Source organism: Cygnus olor, chromosome 6, assembly GCF_009769625.2.
Source record: "Cygnus olor isolate bCygOlo1 chromosome 6, bCygOlo1.pri.v2, whole genome shotgun sequence".
In the NCBI taxonomy this organism is placed as follows: Eukaryota; Metazoa; Chordata; class Aves; order Anseriformes; family Anatidae; genus Cygnus; species Cygnus olor.
The window spans coordinates 37,966,056-37,989,445 of record NC_049174.1 but is presented as its reverse complement, the minus strand read 5'-3'; the positions used below and the strand labels follow the sequence as shown (position 1 = coordinate 37,989,445).

The window sequence follows — 23,390 nt, the reverse complement described above, 5'->3', positions numbered from 1 at the left end:
GAATTAACTTTCTATAATACAGTAAAATCCAAGTCAGAAAATACCTATGTAAAATACTGGAAGCACATAGTGCAGAGAGGGTTGCTAATCTCTTAGCCCACTCTTACTGTGGCTCACGTTGCTATTTAGGGCAATTACATCGGATCCATTACGAGAAAATAATAGCCATCAATTCCTTTTTTGCACAAGCAGCAAAAGACACTTTGAAGTAACCTTATATTACTCCTGGTTCTGTAACGCCCTGCATCAGCTAACATCCCATTCTATCACCACCGTAATACTTCTCATCATCTAATCAGATAACCCCTTTTTCTGTACTGCATGTAGCTTGAAATCGTACCAAAAGAATTCACATTACTGCCGCTTCTGTGGAAAATATTTGAATGTTTTGACTCAGTACAGTGGACTGAAATAAAATGGCTGCTTCAATCATATGCCTTCAGTCAAAGCCTGTTATTTGTATGGCTTTTTCCTGAGACTAAAAAACTGCAAACTAACACAAAGACCCGAGTGATGTACAACAAAAAAAACGAATCATAGCATAGGTGTGATTATCCATTTTCCCCCAGGTACAAAAATTCTCCAAACACCACACTCACCCTAAGCAGAAAACAGCGAACAGAGCTATTTGCATCATCAAGGTTTGACCTTTTATCAGGTAATTTACCACGTGCACACCCAAGTCGCGCTCCGTGAGGACCCACCGGCGTGGCTGCGTGCAATGAATGACAGAAAGGAAGTCGAAGGCTCTCTGGAAGCTTCTCAGAAGCACACAGCTGATCAGCAACGAGGCAGGTTTTATGCATTCGTATGAAAACACTTGCAGAAGTGAGATTACTTCACAATTCTGAATGGATTTCCACAAACCACTGGCGATGAAATATCAAGTACGTATTGTAACCACTGCATATTTCTATTAGGTATAGACAGCAAAAGTAAGAGATTGCCACTGATGTCTTGGTAGAGAAATCCTTCACTAACCCTCATACATTACTTTATTTAACTGCATATAATAAAAGAAAAGTTAAGCATAGCACAGATTTCTGCCAAACGAGTTAATCCACATCTCTCCGCATCTGATTTAACAGACACCCTTCGCATTTTCCTGACAGCTGGTTATCAGCCAAAGGAAATGGAGCTAAGGAAGATGGCAGTGAAAAAGAGGATGAGAGTCACTCAAAATAGCCTGGGTCTGGCTCTTGTTCACCCTACCACTGGCTCTGGTTGCTCATTTTACACCGTGAGGCAGCCTAGACAAGGAGCTGCAGTGTAAGAGCACGGCCGTAGGGCAGTGGCACTGCTCGACAGGGCTGGGCAAACCACGGTCACTGAAAACAGACGTTTTAATGCCAGTAGGGATCAGCACGGCTGGGAATGTTCTGACAAACAGAGCATCCCTTTGCCTACTCACACCTTTCCATTTCTTACCAGGCTGGTCTTCCACCTCAGCTGCAGAAAACCAGTCTCCTTCGAGGTACCATTTTCCTTCTCACTGTCAAAGTACGCCAGCCGAAGTACTTCGGATTGGTTTAGAAAGTATTTGGACTTTGGAGCAGATCCCAAGTATTTTGGACACTGGATTCTATCCAAAGGGCTGATTTTCATCAACCCATGTAATAAATACCTCTTCTCTGTAATCTCGTAACAACTCCAGACAACTCATGTTATCTCACCACGAGGAGCACAACTTTCCACATCTAAATCAATTACTCCTTTTTTCCTGTGTGCCAAGACATGCCTTTCAGGTTTGTTTTGCAGTCCACTTTCATTACAATATGCTTAAAAATATTTTGTTGGAGAACTATGTAAAATAACACCAAATTGTTTCCCCACTCCAGCCCCCTAAGTCCCTTCCCCCACGAAAAATTTCCCCTTAATTTTCATACACAAAAAGTATGTTTTCAGTTTTTAATGCAACTATTTCACTTTTTAGCATGTTGAGTTTTAACAAGCCTCTTTGCACACTCAGCTGAAAATGTTTAACAATTTTTTAGTCAAGTGGTGAAATAGAAAACTTAGTACAATGTGAAGGAAACTTAAATTAGATACTAATAGCCTGGATTCAGATCTATCACATATGATATGAATACCAATATAACATTTCCTTTATTAATAAGTGGATGTAAAACCAGTAAATCAAATTTTGACAGTCTAATATTGCAAAAAATGCTCCATAACTTTTTTCTTAAATGACCCTTTAAGCAAGCTTAACAATTCCATATATTACAGAGAAAGGTTATTTAGAGGTCCCTGATAAATGACTACCTCTGAGATGCCCAAACCGAGTGCTTGCTCATGGGGTGACGACAGGTTTGGGGTATAAAGTTTTGCAAACACTTAGAATATCCACAAAACATACTGCTTATAAATACAAGCACCAAACTCATTTCCTAGGCTTTCCTTTTTATCCGTCTGTAGAAAAACCTACAAAATGCATTCAGAAGTGGAAATGCCTCACATCAAAGTCTTGGGGTTTTAGAACTAACAGGAATTTTTAACTTCTTAAAAAGCATTGTTTTCAAACTATGCAGAGTTAAAATGAGGTTTTATTTAGTTATCATTTGCTAATTACTAATCTGTTTAAGTCTACCAAAGGCATTAGGATTCTCCTGTGTCATTTAATTAGGTACAAATGTTTCATCACTTTTTGAGAATGTTTTTACATTTTGAAAAGAAGCTTTCTCTTGGCTAATTAGAATTTAATACTTTATGAAGCCCTATTTTTTGTGTGAGTGACTCAACAAACAAATGTACCTTACGTATAAAGGAAACCTTTCTTCCTTCACTCTTATCTTTTTGTATTGGTGTGTAGGTCTATAACACTGCTGTACACATGAAATATTCTGGCCTCTGACTCGAGAAAGGTACCTTCATCTTACTCACAAATACAGTTCCATTGCAGCAACCAGAAAATCGTTCTGCACAGAATGACTTAATTGAAATGATACATTTTAAATTGCCCTGGTGCTCAATCTGTTGATACCATCCAACTACCTTTGGTAGAACAGTATTTGAGCTTTAAGGACAGCTTTATTACGTACTGCAACAAGGCTTATGTAATCCTAGCTTATACTAGTGCTGAGGCTGTAATTTTTTTTAGGTTTGGAAGACCCCAATTTAACCACTCTAGAACATGACAGCTAATTGGATGGATTCCCTCATAAATAGCAAATATCTTCCAAAGCCCAGGCCACCGCACTTGCCTTTGCATCCCCAGTCAACGAGCTTTACCAGACTTGCTGATCTGCATGTGGATGCACACAGCCCTGCCAGATTTGCTTCCTTACACTGCCAGAGTAGATGATCAAAGCAGTCCCTTCATGCCTACTACCTAGGAATCTACAGGAATAAAACCATTTTCTGATGTATCATGGATAGGGGAAGGGTTCTCATGGAGAAAGCGTGACTTATGTTCATGGTTCCAGCTGATCATTAACAGCACGTGACATGAGCCTTTTTCTTCTGAGGATTTTGGACCAGCATGCTGTTAACTAACCAGAAGCTGTAGCCCTTGCACAGAGAGATATCCTTGCTGCCAGGGCTCAGAGCGAAGGGAAAATGGCAAGTCCATTGAGCTGGAACGTATCCTCAACTTTTGAGGGTTAGCTGTGTCATTACAGTTGTCCAAGGCAAGGGCTGAATTGGATAGGAGCACAATTCTTTTAGCACCCATTATTTAGTGCAAGCGTAATAACAAAACCTGAAACGTTCTCAAGGTGTATCTGCCTTTTAACACATCTGTCTGTGTAACTCCCAGACCTGGGAGCAACTGAGGCTTTCTCTTCCACTGAAAGCACGGAGAAAGCAGGTCCTGTCGAGGAGGAGTGACTTCCCCTGCCTTACACGTGTATATAGCAGCTCGGAAAGAGTTTCAACAAAAAAGCAAAACCGAGCTACAAGACAATCAAAGAAGATGGCTGGCAACAGAACGATTTTCTTTTCAAACCTCGGCTCTGCCTACTCAAGAAGAACTTAATAAATACAATGGGCACTTAATAGAGCCTAGACAAAGATACAGCAGTCATAATGCTTTCAGGCCTTCCACCACATTAATTTCTTTCTTTACAAGCGAAAGAGGTCAAAACTGGGTGCACGGAAGATAGCCCTACTTTACTGCCAAAATAATGTAAGCATTCAGATTTTTTTATTTTTAAAATTAAAACTAATATTGGGTATGAACACGAGCGATACAAAATAGCCCAGTTATTCAGTAGAGAAGTATATCACGTCACCACCACCAACAAAAACTTTCTTACGGAATATCACGAAGCAGAATATTACTAACCTATATGCTAATTTGAGAAAGTGAAGAAATATTATTACAGCAGTCCATTTTGCCACTCTGAAGAGGAACTCGTATAATGAAAAACATGTCCAGCTTCAGCAAGTACAAATCTAGAAAAAGTGAACCCAGACTCACTATTTTTTGGGGAGAACGAAAAGTAATTCATACGTTTACTTCCCGTGGTTTGTTTCAATGCGCAGACGTAAAGCTCTAGCTATCCCACACAAACTACCTACTTCCCTATATTCTGAAGTAAAGCAACAGGTAAAGTATTAGGTAAAAGGGAAGACTTGCACGGCATGGCTCCTAACTGAGGATTTTAAAGGACTAAGCAATCTATCATGTAAAGAGAAATTACACTATCAGAACTATTTTTCTGAACAGCTCTTCTTCATTTCTTTTTCTTCTCTCTTCATCACACACACACTTAATGTATCGGTTTTCCAACTGTGAACACCATTTTTTGGGGTCCCTTTTGAGCTTTATTTGGATAAGAATTTCAGTCTCCAAACCTATCTTGCCACAGAAAAGCCAGAGTTTGTATAATATTTTGATTTTGCCAATGCAATTCTTCTCCAGTTTTTAGTATTTTGGAATCTTTCATGCTTATAATGCAGACATTTTTCTACACTGGCTGACATTCTATTAGCTCCCTACAAACTATTAAGCTCTAGAAGAGTCTAGCATGGAAGGTAAGCATAACAGGCCCCAAGACAAGAAAAAATATGACTTCAAATGTGTCTACAAATGAGAATTCAGACCTTTCAAGACCAAATGCCACAACAAAATAGGACATTAAAATAGAAAAATGCACTCTGTCACAGCGGGATCTCTCTCACTAACATAATGCACATTCATTAGAAAATTACTACTGCAGACATTTTCATTTGTCATACAAAACAATATGGAATTTAAAACTAACAAACTCAAAGCTTTAATGGCAGCACATTGATTATCATCAAATGATAGAGCTACGAATATTTAAAGTTCCTGTCCAAAGTTAAAATCACTTCAAAAGGAGATCTGAGAACATGAACAACAAAGAACAAACTTGTTCTTTCAATCTCCATGTTTCAGGATTCAAAATAATCTGAAGTTATTAAATATATTTTTATAACAGTTTTTATAATGAAGACTACATGAATTTTAGGAACATCTGATACAGAACATTCTTAGGCTATTTAAAATAAAATCAGAAAATAAGTAGGTAATAAATGTAAGTTCAGTTCTAGTTGACAGCTTTGCTATATGTTATTTATTTACTGCTTACTAGGAAAATGGGCATCTATAAAAAAAGTTAATTAAAAATATATCTGTTTAAAAATAAACATTTCAAATCCTGAACATCAAAATTCAATTTGTTTTTAGATTTACAGTCAAAAAAAAGGTAAAAAATATGATTGCTGAAAATATGGTGAAAGGCTTTGAGCTGTTGGCACAATAATTATCTAGATTAGCCCCAAACTCCATTAACTGTGCAATGTGACATCAAAAATACAGCAATAAATGGTAAAAATGAAAATTATACTCCCATATCTTAAATGCAGTGGTTTCAATAAACCAGATAAACTTACTTTGTATTAGACACTTGAAGTTCAGGACACAGCAATATTTAAATCATCTGAATAATTCAGACCAAGTTTCTTGCAAGAAATGTCAGAACATAGTAGGATTGCAAATTAAACCTGTAAATTATGCTTTTGTTTCCAAGTAGTAAGTCAGATGACTGCACTATTTTTAGACACATGGAATTTTTCTCCAAATGCCATTTTTAAAATTGTTTACTGAAGTATGTATTTCTACTCAGCAATTTCCCTCATGAAAATACTCTTAAGATATTAAAAAAATATGATAGCATAAAAATCAGCTACTCTGACACCTTAATGCAAACTACAGCATTATCTGGCATAAACATAATAGCGCTTGAAAGCTTCGGCTGCCTCTCTGAAATCTGGTGTGCTACAAACCTGTACAATTTGATATATGAATCTCTTTCTAGCATTAGTGGATTATTACTCACTGTCTTTCAATGATATACTAATTGAATGTGTAAGGATTTGGAGACTTTGGCCCCACTGTTTTATTTATGAGATAGACAGTATTAAAAGACTTCCTCTGTTTTCTAAAAGAGCACTCAGAAGTTTAAGGATATTTACAGAAAAAAGTAGTGGGTGATTTTAATCCTTTTAAATGCTTTCGCTCCATGAAAATTGTGACAAATATTTCTTTATTGATATACAAGAGGTGCATTAATTATAAGCTTAATAATTTTTAAGTGAATCTCTATGAAGATTTGTATACATGACCTTTCCTTATATAGCTTCTTTTTCTACATACGCTAGTCTGAGTCAACTGTTTCATGACTACACCACTCAATTTAAAAATACACTTTCTCACCCTAATATTAAAACCTTATATTTGGTTTGTTATCTAATAAATATGAATTAATACAAATTTGAAGTACTTTTTAATATGCTAATAAACAGTAAGATACAGGATTTAAAAAAAAAAAAAAGGCAAGCCTGACCTTTTTCCTCATTAAGCATTAGATTTAAGGTGGATATTAGCATCTTGTTAACTCCAAGCTGAAAAACAAAGAATCAGTTGAAAGTGAAGATAAGCAATATGGTCCTCCTGTGATGCTAAGAGTTCAGTATTAAATGATTCTTACTCATTCCTTCAAATTTATAAACATCTAATTGGAGAGGTTTCTTTGAAATTCTGAAATGAATACCTGTTTGCACTTTGCATCTTGCGCACAGTTGATTTCCAGAAAAAACATCACAAGCACAGAAAAGACAATCTAACGTTTAAGAAAATATTAACGTACAACTTCTTTTTTTCTTTCATAAAGCACTCTATTAAAGTTCACTTTGTATTCCAGCAACAGTGTACACATGCCATGAGTTTCCAATAACATTTTGTGTTTTGTGACTCAAAAACCTCTCTCCTGTCTTGCTGTCCCAGGGAGAGATGAGAACACCACGTATCTGTGTCTATCCTCTCCAGGCTGCTCTATTAGGGACTCTGACTCATAGGCTTACCATCCCCTACACTCAGAGATTTACATTTAAGAATGGCAAGGTATATTTAGCCTACTAAAATGAGCCAAGTATCTAAATCTTAATGTCTGTATATTTTTGGTTGAAATTTTACATAACAATTATGAGACTTTTTCACACTGACACCTTAATAAGGATAAATTGCATTATCCCATTAAGTGTGAGGACCAGTCTGGCTCCTGGAAAATGAAACATTTGTTTTTATGATAATAAAAAGCATTCTATTCTCTACTTCAGTACAAGTGTCGTGAAACTTTCCTTGGAAATGTTTTGCCATCCAAACTACACTAAAATCTAGATTTTAGATACTTGAAAAGAAATTCTCTGCACGTGTTTGCAGAAGCACAATTTTGGAAAAAAGTATGAGTAACTCAGGACACCGAGATGGGGAACATGCAGCTTCTAGGTTACCAGGCTGTAACCTACGACAGAAGTCTGGGCATTGTCAGTAAGTGTCTAAAGAACCCCTCTGCACAACAGACTTTTGGGCTTCTAAAAGCAAATTCTTTTGCTACTGCTGAACGGTTCTCTCCAGGGTTAACAAAGTCTTGGAAAGGCAAAACCTTTGGCTACCTGGACTTGTATCAACAAAAGCCAATATGCTGTGCCTCTACAAAAGGATATTAGGCTGTCGAGCATACTTCACATAAAAGGTTTTTCCTTACCCTTAAGAACCCTCTTTCCCCCTCCACAAAACCGTAGTGAGTGGTTTAGGTACTGAACAGAACCTCAAAGGCTTCCTGGGAGCACGATTACTCACCAGTCCCAAACAGTTAAACACTACAAAAGACGGGTATTGCATCTCTTCCCAGTATCATTAGGTTTAAGGTAGAGCAAGACACAAGGCAACGATGCTCTCTGCTCTGCCAGCTATCCAGAGCTCACTTGATGCACTACAAAACCAGATTTTACTACACGTACAATAAACTGCACAAACCCTAAGCTACACCAAAAAAAAGGTTTCAGTCTCTTCAGAAGGAACTAAACAAAAGGGTGAATCACATTCAGGCTTGACAAGAGCACTGCGCCAGCTCATCAAAGCAGAGCAAACAAAAAGGAGGGTGAAGGACCCCAGGCAGCCAGAATTCAAAACCCCGTGTCCCCGTAAGGATGCATTACACCCAGGAGTTTAAGAGCAAATCTCCATTAAAGATGAGAATCCAGAAAGTGCACTACTTCATCCCAAACAGATGACAATGTGTTGTGTCAGATCCCAAGTTAGAACTCAAACAGGCCTTTATCCTCTGAATAAGCTTGAAAAACGTTGAAAGTCTGTGGAAACGCAGAAGGCAGGTACATAACACAGATATTTAACATATTCTGGCATCATCCTCCAAAAAGTGAGCTACTGGAAAGCATGTAGGCAAAGAATTCTTTAGTCAGCTCTTAATTACAACATGCTTAGACCTTGATTAAAAGAATTTCATTTGGTAACAAATATATTCTGTCACACAAATAAACCCAACCCATCTATAAACAAACAAAGCCATCAGCATCACGAACAAAAGCCATGAACTCTTGGCAGAAAAATCTAAGAAACGTGAATTTGAAGCTACAGATAGCTTCCTTCATTTAAAAAAAATGTATTTATTTTTTATGTGACACTTGGGCATACTATCTCAGTGGCAGTCTGAATTCAAGGAAATGAATGGCAAACTTCGAAGGGTTGCTGAACCTCAATTTCAGTCCATTTTAAATATGGAATTTTCAAAGCATTTTATAAAAAAAAATTTTTTTTTTTCCTTAAAAGTGCTGTAAGTAAAGACTGTGAATACCATATACCTTAAACTATGTAACTTGAAGCAGATTATCAGCAACAGAAAAAGTTCTCAGGAAAATAAAACAAATCTCATTCCACAATTAAGTCAACAGAACTGCACAAACCGAGGAGCTGAAGCAGGATCTTGGTGAGCAAACCTGGTCAGCCCACTGGCAGTGAGGGAAGGTCATACTTCCCAAAATCAGCTCTGAAAGCTGCTTCTATAGGCATTTAAAAAAAATTCCAGTCATATATTTCATGGCAGATAGAGGCAAAGTATCTCAGTTTTTCATCCATACTTGCAGTCAGGTATGAGGTAAAGTTGGGCTGTTTTATCTTTATGCCTATTCTAAATAAAGTCTTGGTGCAATTTTTGTTTTATTTTTTAAATCTACAGAGCAACTGCTACCATTGCTTTTATAAAACTCTCATTTTTTTAGAGCCTTAAGTCCATCCTACAGGGTTCTTTTTCTTTTCTTCCTGCAACAAACAAACCTAATTCTTTCTGCTTCTCTTTATCAGTCCTACTTTCTAGATGTGCCACTAGTTTGTTGCTCTGCTTTGCCTTCTTCTAACTAATAAAAATTTTCTTTAAAGTGTCGCGTTGAGTACTGCAAAATATATTCTAATGTTTCACTGACAGTGAAGACTTGCAGAGCCTCATGCATGACTCCTGTTTGTAAAAATTCCCAGCATTTTAGGAATGACTATTTGTGATCTTTATTTTTTTCCAAGCTCTCCAATCATCCTTCTCTTGTCGAGGGAACATACAAGAGAAATTTAGAAGTATTTTTAAAAAAAGTATTATTTTGAAAGCCTTTTTTGAAGCAAAACATTAGTGCAGAAAGTAAAAGACATTTTTAAGGAGTGAAGGAGTCATTATGGAAGGAGGTGCTCAAGAAGAGATGGTGAAGGGAAGACTTTATTGCAGCCTTCAACTCAAACTCAACTCAAACTTGGAGACGTGCAAATCTCAAGTTGACAAAGCTCGGGGGAACCCTTCTGAAGTTGGCCCTGCTCTGAGCAGGGCTGGATTGGATGACCTCGGTGGCATGAAGTCCAGTTGGAGGTCAGTACATAGCCGCATGTCCTAGGAAATATTGCACTAAATCTCAAAGTCTGCTTTCAAGAATTTATAGTATTAAGTCTATAAGCCAGAAAAACAAATATTTCTGAATATAGCCACGGTGTTATATTCCATAGGTACAATTTAAGGAAAGAAAAAAAAGAAAAAGGAAAAAAATATCAACAGGTCTTCCAAATTTTCACAAAATCCGACCTAAGAAGATTGCTCTTCTGTTAGATTCTTCTACTGAACGGGATGGCTCTCTAAAACAAATAGAGATTCAAAATGAGTTGTGAACATCAAGTATTCTGTGTGAATACTGCACATATCAGTTCAGAGACGATCAGACAGAATTCTGTATTTTCTCTGAAGAAGAAGTCACTGATAAGAATGAAAATGCAGCCATGTGTTTAAAAATCTTACTTTGAAGCAATGGGTACAGTACAGACACTACCCTGACTCTTTAAGATGTCCAAACAATCTCTTGTAGATTAACAGAAATTTATTTTAAAAGAAAAACATATATATTTCTTCAAGTGGGGCACTTCAGATTAGGGATCTCTTCAGTCTTTTCTGGAGGGATTTAAAAAAGCTTTGGAGAAATCTTAAAGCTATGGAATTAGCCTGTTATTTATAGCTCAGTTTCCTAGTGTGTTCTTTGAGCTTCCTAGGACGTTCTTTTTCTCCATCTGCTGGTTGTTGACATGGTATAACCTTGTATTTTGATTATGAAAATGTATAAGAACAAGCACATTTCATTTTACATTTAACTGCAAAGTTCGGGCTTCATCTCAGGGCAAGGCAGCTACACTCTGCTACTACAATATAATCTAGGTCAAGAATGGTGCTGAATATTTTCCGATACAAATAAGTGGAATTCAATTGTTTAATTATGTCAAAATATATTACCACCAATTATGACTAGTAGTCCACATGCATCACGCTGCCACAAAGTGATGACTTTCTTACCATTAAAATACCGTACTTCGTACACTGTTTCAATAAAATCTGTTAAATCTAGGTCAAGAATGCCTTTTTCTTCTTTGTTCTGTTATTGCAAAGGTCCACGTATAGGCGCACTATCTCATATAAAGGTATGAATTGCTAACTTGTTTACTTTTCTACTTCAGCACCATTCAATGACATCTACTGTTCTTTTTTTTTTTTTTTTTTTTTTTTTTTTTTTTTTTACCATTGGCTCGAATCTTTTGTGTTGTATTACTTGAAATACGTTTTGTGACAATCTTTACTACCACAGCATAAAACTATCAAAATAAAACCAAAAGTTTCACGGTTTAAGAAATGCCCTGATTTACTTTGGAATACTTACCTACATTACTCCTCATGGTCTTGCTTCTAGTTACTTTGGGTATATTTAGGCTTCTGACAATTCTCGATGCACTTTCAGCTTTGCTTTAGATATTCTCCTGTTTAATTCTCGATAATGGGCAATGTCCATTGAGGCTGGCTCCTTGTCATAGTACACCCCTCAGCTGAGGAACTCCTGCACCCCACGTTACATCTGTTGAAACAGTACATTATGTAAATTAAAGAATGAAGCAAATGTTTTTATTTCACTTTTCTTGATTGCTTTCTATGACTTTATCCAATTACTTTGTAGCAAAAATCGAGATAATACTTGCTTTTAAAGAACACTAGGATGGCTCTGACTGAAACTGATATTAAAAGATACCTTTTACTAAATTATGATGGTTCATTGTCCACAAGAATTGGTAGATATCTATAAAAATGAGTATATGGATTTTTATAATGACAGAACTAGTATGGAAACTGTATCATCCGAAGAAGGTCATGTCTTCAGACAACTGTACTTGTCCTGATGCATGCTAAAAACCTTCAACAAGTAGGGCAAGAAATCCCTACTTCTAGGTTATAGAGAGTTACAATACTGCAGCTAATACTGCATGAGAAAAAAATAAATATATATATACATACATGCATACACCTAAAAATAAAAAATGCAGTGATTCTCTTAAAATTAAAATTGCTCTAAATAGCCCTAGCTACGTAAAAGTATCTACCAGTGTTGTTTATGAGCTATTACACCAGTACATGGATTCTGGTAAACTGTAAGAGAACCTGGATATTACAGTAACACCTGCCTCTTACAAATAAAAGCACTGGGCTGCTGTTGAGCCGTTTCCTCCAGAAACAACATCAAAATGTACCTGCAGTCCCCCACTTGCACACAGTTGGTTAGGCTCTGAGTGTGACAGCTTCAATTTCTCTGACACTGAAAGGAGCTAACAATCTTTGCAGGACTTTAAGTCAATTAATTACTTCTTTTAGAGGTGAAATGGATTGGAGCTCATTAGGTTAAAGACGTAACCAAAAGAGTTAATGTTGGCCCTTAAAGCGTTATACCTGAAACACCAAGGACTAAGTACGAGCATTGTTACAGACCAGAAATACACTTTTAACAAATTCAGAACTGTAGGGGATTTTGTGTGTCAAAGCATTTACATCTTTCGAAAAAATCTTCCATGCAAATGGATGCAACATAGCCAATCAATGATTTGTGAATCCTACAGAAGGCCTAAAGAATTTGTTCTGATTTACAAATCACTTACTTGGAATCTTTTAAAAACATTTGTCATCAAAGTAAAGGTCTTGCAAAAAACCTTTTCCCCTAACAGAAAAAACATTCATACAAAGTGTGTAACAAAAGCTTCAGATAAGCCACATGCTGGATATAAGCAGGTAAGTCACAGAAAGAACACTGGCAGCAAATACCACATACAGTATTTACTATGATTCTTAAAATATCTTAAAGATTATAGGCAAAACCTTTTTTTTTTTTTTTTTTTTTTGCTGTCTTGGTGATGACCTGGTCTTTAGCTTTTATGGACTTTATTAGTAGACATAATTTGAGTTATCATTTGATGAGCACCTAATTAAGGGGTAAAGTCAGGCCACAACATTTTGTGAAAATAGTTTCCCCCCCCCCCCCCATTGCATTTACCAACCCAGTAGAGCCTTTCAGGGACCAGTTTTAGTTTTTCATATGCAAACTAGTTAGAAGGAAAATGATCAACTTCCTGTAGTTCTTCTGTAACGAATATCATTTTGAAATGACGTCCCTATGAACTTGTAAATATATGTTGCATCAAGTTCTTACTGTTCACATTTCTTAATGATGGGGGCCCCAGACATCTTTCATATTTAAGCACCATCTAGTTAATACTTCCAAACATTACAGGGTTTAAATGTTCTTAACACCGAACGCTTGTATTTATCTAGAATGCTAACAAGGTACACCGGTGGTGGCTATGAGGCTAACATCTGCAGTCCAGTCCCTGAGCACCAGGAACCAGATAAAAAGTTATCTTTGAACAATTTGGAACAAAGCAGGCTTTCGTCTCCATCTTCTGTTTCTACAAAGTCTAAAGATAAAGAAAACTGGCAAAAAAGTGACAGCAGTTACTTCTTTCCAGATTATCCGCTCCATATCTGTTATTAAAATGATGAAAGATAAATAATGAAACATAATAACAAAATTAATATTGCTGCTATTAGTAAAATAAAGCCTCTTCCCCGTCATTAAAAGGGCTTAAAACAAACAAAGCAGAACAACGTGACTTTATAAAGGCAAGGAATCATACGGATCTAAATATGTAGTGTATGTGACTGGAAAAAGCTACTGCGTTTTAGTGGGTGAGGAATTGGGGCAGTCAATGGGGAGAGCTGCAGTGAAGGAGACTCAAAGTCAGACGTCGCACAAAAGGAGGAGGATGTTGGGGGACAGACACAAATCTCACAAAGCAGGGAAGGCACTGAGCTTTCTCCTCTGAAGCCTCCACAGGGCTTACGTTGTGGGGCTCCCAGCAATGGGCCCGAGCTGCTACTGTGAGCTATCAAGAAACTGAGCGCCAATGTTTTCTAAATTACTCACAAATTCTAAATCTCGAAATCTGACATATAAATGGCACAATTTAAATGTAATTTCTTCTCTAATTTTAGAAACGACCAAGTTTAACTTGTTTCCTCTGTACGTAATTTCCTCTGTATGAAAGCTGCATGGAATATTTGAAGAAAACAAACCAGCACCATTTCTTGTTATTCATAAAATTATGGATAAATGCTTTAAGAATTCATGGCTTTGTAACGTAACTAGCTCTTACGGGATCAAAACAAATAGAAAAATGGTAAAATTTGCATTAAAGAATTTGCACAGAAATATATTTTATCCGAAGATTATTATATCCGTAGTAAAACTATAATGTTTAAACACATTGAAAGGTATTGATATGAGATGTTGTTGTAAAGGCCTTCCTTGAGCATAATCACAGCAAACAATGTAAAACTAATTTACTGGAAACCATTCCAACAGATGGATGAAATAGCCCAACAATGAAACCTATGTCATACCAGGGCTTAAAATAACCAGGTCACGTGGACAGTACTGGAGATTTAAGTAGCATCAGTAAAAGAAGCTTCTAAAAGAGGCCTCACAAAATTGACAGAAAAGAGTTACTAAAATGAATTCAAGTAAGTTACCTGTTTTTTAACTTACAGTATCCAAATAAAATAGTAACAATACATTAATTATAAGAGTTGTCTGTACTGAACACATGGAAATGGAAACGTGTAAGCAAAGAAGTAACTCAAGTTTCTGCTGGTAAAAAAATTACCTCTAGTATACCTATTTCATTTACAAACCTACTAGCATCAAAATAATAGTATCAAAGACATAGCCGACTAGCTACAGTGAACAGTTTTACAAATACTCAGCACACATTGCCAGTGTCTTATACGACCCTCAAAAGGGTCTTATGTGGTGAGTCAAGAGAATTTTTGTGGCTAATTCAATAGGTTCTATATTGCTTTTCCCCTCCTGAAAGTCTTGCTCTCCCTCTCTTTTTATCCAGCCTCTTGATTCTTCTTTGCCTACTAAGAGAAATCAGGTTTCATGATAAAGAATTAAAACAATTATTTGTAAAAATTGTAAGGGATTGAATTTTTTTTATTCTGTTATAAAATGGGCACTTAACATTGAAGAAAGCACTTACAATTCTGGAAATCTGCTATTTAATGTTAAGACAGTGATTGTCACAGACCATCCTAGCCCTTATTAAACAGTCAGCGCTGCACCATGCATGAAGAGACCAGTTTATTTTTATCATTCAGAGATAAGTATAGGACTTTCACAGTGACTGCAATATGTTTATTTTTTCTACTGCATGCATATCCGTAACAATAAATTTTCCAGTGAGTTCTCACCAAGTTGCAGGAATCTAATGGTGGACGTATTGCTGGGGAAAAGCCATCTGTTTTTTCAGTGAATGTGCTTTCTCGTTTGCTTCTGAGCTTTCTATTTACATAACAAGTCTGTGATAACAGATTAAAAAAAATCCTGTCCCCATCTAATCTCTTAAGATACATACAATATTCTTACAACTATGGTATTTGAGTATTTAGTTTGGTATCTAAAATTAAAGACACTCTACTTTTCATGAAGTGAAATGAAAAATGCCAAAAAAATGATCTTCCAGTAAAAGAAACAAACTCAGGAACTTTTCAATTGTGTGCTGTCAGGAATGTGTAGAGAAAAAGAATGGCACTCAGCCAGTCTGCTTTCAATTTTTAAGGTATGTTTTAACTATATGTCTTCCAAAGCAGTCAGCTTGTTTATTGGCTCTCTCATACTCTCATGTCTTCTTTCCATTTACCCTGTGGTACAACCGAGAAATGTTCCTCCAAAAGAGTATATCCCAAACCAGTCATGGACTCCAGGCTGGAAAAATCTGTCAAAAGCTTAGAAACTTGGTTACAAGCATCCCATCTCATACTGTCTGACTTTACCATCTGTAATTCCTGAGTTTATTTTGTTAAGCGGTCAAGTCACGAGAAATGCTATTTCGTAATTGGGTATCCTCTGTAACACCAGAAATGAACATGACATCATTAATTGGTAGCAGCGGCACTGCTTGTCAACACCGACATCACCAGATAAACCATGCTGCTTGTTCCTTCAGCCTACTGGAAGCCCAGCATTTCTTTCTGTCACGCCGAAGAAATGAAATAAAGATGTAAGTGTGCAGTACACGAGTACAATGTAAACACGTTTCTTCAGAGGAAAATTCTAAAAATTCTAAAATTTCAAGTCACTGTTTGCTACCCATGCATATGTCATGGGAAGAGAAACAGTGGGAACGAGGGAATCCACGTACCTCAAATCCGGAAGACTGGTGGAGGAATCCAGCAGATTTTGGTGGGTCTTGACTTTTGGAAAGAAGTAGTGAAGTATTGTTTCTTCGAGCCTTTACGTTTCTCTGCCCGTTATGCTGTGATTAAGTCTCTTCTTCCTGCAATAAAATAAAACATGTTTTAGTAAGACAAGACTTGCAGAAAGACAAAGTATCAATACCTGTACTTAATACAGGCTGCATGGCTTCTCTAACAGACTGCTTCACCACACAAAAACCATGGGGACAGTCACAAAAGCAAACACTGAACAAAATTAGTTAGTTTACATAGGCTCCCTCAGTAGTCAGTGAAGAAAGGTAGAGTCTGAAATCTGATTCAAAATATATGAATCTAATCTAGTCTGAAATACACCTACATTCTCAACTGCCCTCTGGGAGGACCTCTCTTTCTTCATTGACCATAAAATGCAAAACCACAGGAATACACTGGTGTCCAAGGGTAGGGTGGAGTGGCTCTATCCTCCATTGCGTTACACTTCCACAGAATCTAAAGCTAAAGAAACAGTGTCTATATATTGTGGAATGGATAAATGGACTTAATATTAGATGTTCTTGAGAAGATCTACCTCCAAAACTTCAAAAAACTAAAACAGTTAAAAAGACATCCAGTGTTTGTAATTAACATATTATTTATATACACATATATGCACGCACATGCTCACATATATATAAATTAACATTAAAAAAATTGGGTAGCTTGGAAACAATGGAACATAGATTTTAGATTTGCAGGCATTTTACTGTTTCTTTTTTTTCCTAAAGCAAACAGCCACAGCAAATTCTGTGACAGGAACGCGTGACTGAAAGTCACAAGCTCCACCTAACCAGGGCCCTGTACTCAACTTTATTCTTAAAACCAGCATAAAGAGGTGGCGACACTATCTCTGCGTGACTCTGTTTGGACAAACAAGATGGGTCACAGCATCTTCAGGTTTCCCCAGCGCAGACCTGGAAGCTCCATCCATCCATCCCGAAGACCTCGCTTACATCTGGGCTCTGTCAGCACCACGGTGGGATGCTAAGAACTCATTGGGCACTGGCTTTTTTCCCATTTTCTTCATTTTCTGGAACGCTGCGGAGCAGGAAATCCCCAGCGGGTAGCTCCTTACCCGTTGGAGGGCACAGCCCAGCCTCCACTAAGTGGCTCCTGCTGTAGTTCCTGCTCCCTCTCTTCGCCCGCTACCGATGCTCCAGAGAATCAGATAAGGGAGCCGATTTGTGTATTTCTGCGGGATTAGTCTTAACCTAGATCGGTGCCCTAATCTCTGGGGCTGGAGGCACGCTGGTGCTGGCTGCAGAGGAAGGAGCAGCACGCAGGGACGGATAGCCTGGGTGGCGCGGGAAATCCGATACATTTCCTAAGTCATTTTACTTTAAAATACTGCGCTATTGAAAATGTTTTCTTCCCTGGGTTTCACAGTAGGACTCTGGTATATTATTTCATCGTTGAAGTAAGAGGAATAGTTAGCTGTCTGCATATGCAAAATATATGATCCCAATTCTAAATTTTAACTGTTCTAATACCAAAGAGTAGGTAAGTATGTCTAAAAATGTGTTCTGAGTACCTGATAGAAGTCATCCTAAAGCTGTTGGAAACGGATAATCTTGTTTCATTACTGACTAACGTTCACGTATATTATCCAAATATTTCCTAGACATGGTAGCTGGAGAAAATGAAATTAGAACATAAAACAGATGACCTAAGAAAACAAGAAACAAGTCTCCTACCTTCCAAGACAACCTCTGCACAAGCACATGGCCTTTTACAAGCGTACTGCTCTTTTGTACCAGAGCAAGCTGGCCACATTAATATAACTTCAAGAATGCATGTTAAGTGCCCAACACCGCAACATGCTAACTGCAAAACACGAAAGCTACAAGCCGTACAAGAAAAGGCAGATCTTTTAACGAAGCTAATTTAAAAATTAGCTAAAGCTGTAAGGCTAACATACTAACACGTTTGTTTTACTTCTGTGATACATAGCTATAAGGCTAACATACCAACATATTTGTTTTACGTATGTGATATGTAGCTAGAAGGCTAACATACCAACATTTTTCACAGGTTGGGAATGGTGTCATTTGAGTGGATGCAGCTTTGAACAGGGAAGATGTAAAAAGGGATACTATCGAGTTTTTTTTTGCTTCCATTTACAGGAAAGAAGAAGAGATGGATTTTTAATTTGCAAGAGGGGAAAATCAGAGACATCAATTTAGTCAATAGTCTCAATCCTATAAATCCTACAAATCTGATACCTTCATAAAGAAAGTGACAAGCACTAATAATATATCTTACAAATACGAAAAGACTTATTCTATGAAAAGCCTTGGTTTTGACAGGAAAGGTGCACACTACTATTCAGAAACAGCATACATGCAATCTTCACCCGGCAATTTAAAAACCGAACGAAAACAATCAAATTGACAAATAGATCAGTTTCCAACTATGAGGAAAATCACTTCAATGTACAACCTTGGGTAATAAAGAGGTAAGCGGAGTGCAGGCCCATGTGCCATAGCACTCATCTTACCTAACTGCTGGTTGCTATGGCAAGCATTTGCCCGCATTTTGTACATTAAACAGTAATATGTTTTCTGCTTCCTTGTTCTTGATATTTTGATGAAGTTAATGCTCGAGCTTTGGGCGTGAAAGGTATGAAAACTAGAGGTTCTCTCAAATAATCATGCATTCCAATTTATTTTGGTTTTGTGACAACATCTGAGAATTAAATGAGTAATTTAAAAATTATTTTCATTCATCTTACACAGCATTTTCAAAACTTACGGTTCGTTTCCATTAGCTACTTTGCATACCTGTTGTACACGCAATTCTATTTTCTAGCTCACAATGGAAATGCAATCTACTTTTCTCCTTCACTGATCTTTAATTTAATATAGAGATAACTGTGAAACTGATGAGAACTGAGATGAGAACCAAATAATTTTAGTTCTGTGTAACACCAATTTGCCTTTTCCTCCTTTTCATCTAAGAACAGTTGTTAGAAATACTAAAAAAAAAAAAAGAAAAAAAAAAAAAGGATTAATCAAAAACTTTACATAGTCATTACTACCATAAACTAACAAGTAACTGAATGTCTTTCCGTAGCGGTCTCTATCTGAAATACAGCGACATTTCCCCAGGTAGCAGCCAGCTCTCAGAACAGTACCAGAGTCATTCTGATGAGGACAATGTTAATCCACTTTTTTCTTGATCTGCACGGCTAACACGAAGCCTTAATATACAAAACATAAGCATCTGGGAAGTGAACACATTTAGTAAAATAACAACAAGAGCGAAACACAATCCTCTTCCCACCCCAGGGCCCCATGACGGACCAACTGCAAACTCAGACAGCATCCACTGGCAGAAGGCTCCATGACAAACAATCGTACATATTTTTTATGAAGTCAAAAGAGAAAGTTATTTTTCTTTTGCTAGGAACAGTGTTATCCACTACCAGGGAGTGCGCGCATTCCCTTCTTCTTTCCCACAAGTGAACATAAATAATTTGTACGTGGCTTAATTTGTCTGGTGCATCACTTGACATCAGAATTAGAAACTAACTAAGAATTTCACAGCAGGGTCAGTTGCCTTGGATTACAACTTTTTAACCTCTCCTATACTTCATAACATACAAGACGTGCAGAAAGAGAGTCCTAACAGCGTATTTACAAATTGCACAAAGGCCAAGGACAAGCGTTAGAGGCATTCTGCTCACAGCAGTGCACGTTGCTCTGCAATGCCTGACACAGGCGAGGCACAGGGCAGACGCAGGCTATCCTGAAGGCAACCAAAGCAGCCTCTGCACCGGGCTACAGCCTGCATTCCCTGCTGCCCCTAATCACGTGCTTCTGTGCTGGGCTGGGTCATCTTCCACAGATAATGGCAAGACACATCAGAATATGTTCTTTCCTACGTTCTCATTTATGTATAAAATAATCTGAATATTTGTGCTTCCAGGCAGCTTTTAGGAATTCCACTACTGTACAGCAAAGCTGCTTCAAAGTTGACACCAAGATTGGAAGCTTTTCAGTTCCTATAAGAACACTGCATAAGCACCTGAAGCAACAAAAAAATATGTGAATAAATATACCAACAGCATAAGCAACAGAAGAAAAGGATACCCAGACTTTATGGTGCATCTCTTGCCCAAATCCTTGAACTCACTAAGAAAGAAATTTAATGTCGTAAGCACAGGTTACATTTTTGCTTCATGATACTTTATCATCACATAATAAAGTGTCTTGTAGACACGATATGCCATCGATTAAAATCAATCCCTCAAGAAGAAAACAACACAAACTCTTCTGAACTGTGCTATTTCTTATTTAAAAATTCTTGGTGCAATTATCCATAACTGGCAACTTTTGATTATTTTCAGCTCTCGCTCTCTCCAAGCAGTCACTGCAGCCAGCAGCAGAAAAACCAATGCCCAGCTTCCAGCACCAAAAATTTTCTTCTGGGCCAGACTCAAGAGTGCAACCAGTGCTGTACGCAGGGAAAGCGATTTTCTCCAAAATTTGAAATACTGGGTTGTACATCTTTAGTTCACATGGGAAGAAATCAGCATCCTGCCCCAGTGCATGAACACTGCGTATAAATGCTTTTTTCATTGTTATTGCTTGGGCATGAGATAACTGGAAATGCTTAGAAAAGCTACCATTTAAATAACTGAAAAAAAAAAAAAAGCATTTGTTGCATCAGCCTTTCATCATTATACTTTTCACAGAGGAAGCACCTTCAGGAAGTTCAGGGAGCAGCTTCCACTACCAGCAGCTGCTGCGGCAATGGTTTTAACATGTGGAGTTTTACTCTGCTCATTTTCTGATGTGCCCAACTTCATGACCGTAACACTCCGACTTCCCAAATTCCTTGCTTCTATTATCCCTTTGTGGCTAGAGGATGTTTATCTCCCAGTAAAACAATAACCAAAGTCATCATATGCATCGTATTCGTATTAGATTTCATTCCTTAATACCTACACGGTGGCCTACAAGGTGTCAGATATTGTCATGCTCCAGAAGAGCCCGACCAGGGAGTGCTAACGGTGACGGCATTGCAGCACGCATCCTGCCTGGCGCTGGCAAGGCTGAGAGAGCTCAAAACGAATTTACACAGTGCAGGGAAGTCGCTGCGCTACCTGGCACGTAACATGAGGGCTCTGGAAAGCCTCTTCCTTTACCATCGAGGAGTATTCATTGCTCTGCTTCCTCTGCGTAGTTCTTTCAAACTGACATTGCTGCTAATTGGTACTACTAATTGTCCAATTCATTCATAAAGTACCAGGATGATATTTTAATACTCCCCTGGCACAGGGCTCCTCATGCAGAATTCAGCCTCTGTTTCTGGAATTTTAATTCTATTCTTGTTAAGGTTAATAGACAGTTTCCTACTGAGTTTAATATAATTCACATTGGATCACTACTGAGCCTATATTTATACAAAATGCCCTATTTGAATCTAATCATGTTAAAGATATCCATCTTTTTCCTTCATAGATAGAGATCAAAATTCACTAAAAATTTAGCCTAGAATGAATTTTCATAAAGCATTTATAGAATCGATGAAGTTTGTTTTTTAAAAGTATTTCTAAAATCTGATACCAAATCTTCGTCTGATATTCCTCTGATTTTTAAAAATAGCACCTGCTGCAAGTAACATTAAGGCCAAACGGACATGTTAAATATCATAATGCTTTTTTAATGACAACTGTACTAAATGTCACTGTGGACAAAGTTACCCATCCTCTTAAAAGGCTAATAAAATTCACTTCTGTGTTGCAAAGGTTTTTTGAAGACATGAGTTTGTGAAAGGGCCAGAGGTGAGAAGATAGACACAGGAAACTAGCTAATATATAAACATATCTAAGACCTCATGATGCCCTAATGAATTTACTAATTTAGAAGCTTTATGATACTGGAAACTACATTTTGAATGGCAACCCATATTGAAATATAAAAATACTAATGTTTTATATAAATATATATAAAGAAATAATCTATGAAAACTAAAAAGGCATAGAAAAATGGCAAGATGAAAACAAATTTCCATCGGATAAGAAAAGCAAAAATGTAAAATGTATTATCCACAAGAAAGTGATGGCAAAGACTGCAGAAACCCCACAAGTCCAGTGAGAAGGCTGCTCTGGAAGGTGGCTTGGGGAAGGTTTCTGCAGCGCAGGGCAGCAGCCATCACCCACAGGCCTGCCCGAATCCTTTCGGCTAACGTTTTGGAGAATGCTGTGTTGGCCAGGCCATGAAAACCATGCTCTCAAGTACGTCATTAAGGGACATACAGAGAAAACTTCAAGCCTGCTGGCGTACCTCAGGTCCTCCGGCCTGCTCCTGACAGGAACAAACCAAGAACAAGCAGCTGTGCTGCCTCAGGGCTTCCTCTGGCAGCTGGCTCCAGCCTCCATCATCAGCTCCTCTTGTTCCTCCACCATTTCTCCTCCTCACCACAGTTTTGCTCTTAGATGTAATCACAAGGATGACCTGTACTCAGTGCAAACCTGAAAAACTCTTCCCCATCTCCTCAACGAGGAACACCTCTCACCCTGACATCAGTTTAACCCACTCTCCATCGCTTTAGTGTCTCTATGGAGTTTCATCAGGGAAAAACTTCCAGTTTATTTTTTTTTCCCCTCAGCCACCACCTAATGTAGAGGAACACGAAAAGGAAAGCGTGCACTGATGATGTTAGATGTAACTGGAGACTTCAGATGTAATCAGAGAGCAGAGGCTGGCAGAGTACAGTGGCAGGCGTGGTCAGAGGCAACTTAAGCAACTGATGCAACTGGAAGCATTTCTAGTTGCTAAAACTCCTGTTAAAAGCCTAAAAGCAGACATACCTAAGCTGGTATTTTGGGATTGTAAGGCAAGAATGAGGGCAACTCTCCCAGCCTGCTCCCTAATCCTTCCCAGGCTGGCTCTGACGACCTGCACTCCCTGGGGCAGGCCGGAGGGAAGCAGCCAGCCACGTCAAAGAACA

The 23,390-nt window shown here is 37.8% G+C and overlaps 1 protein-coding gene across 13 annotated transcripts in view; it reads right to left on the bottom strand.

Annotated features, from left to right (window-relative positions):
- The window catches only part of MBD5 (methyl-CpG binding domain protein 5), a 137,353-nt gene that overhangs the window by 47,666 nt on the left and 66,297 nt on the right, over window positions 1-23,390 (bottom strand). For 9 of the 13 annotated variants that reach the window (XM_040562119.1, XM_040562121.1, XM_040562122.1 and 6 more), the window contains exons 3-4: window positions 16,364-16,498; window positions 11,503-11,694 (exon numbers count right to left, since the gene is read on the bottom strand). The gene's annotated coding sequence lies outside the window, so the exon portion shown is untranslated. Of the gene's footprint in view, window positions 1-6,812; window positions 6,871-11,502; window positions 11,695-16,363; window positions 16,499-17,964; window positions 18,061-23,390 lie in introns of those variants that run through there. The other 4 variants (XM_040562110.1, XM_040562117.1, XM_040562118.1 and 1 more) reach the window with 2 other exon arrangements.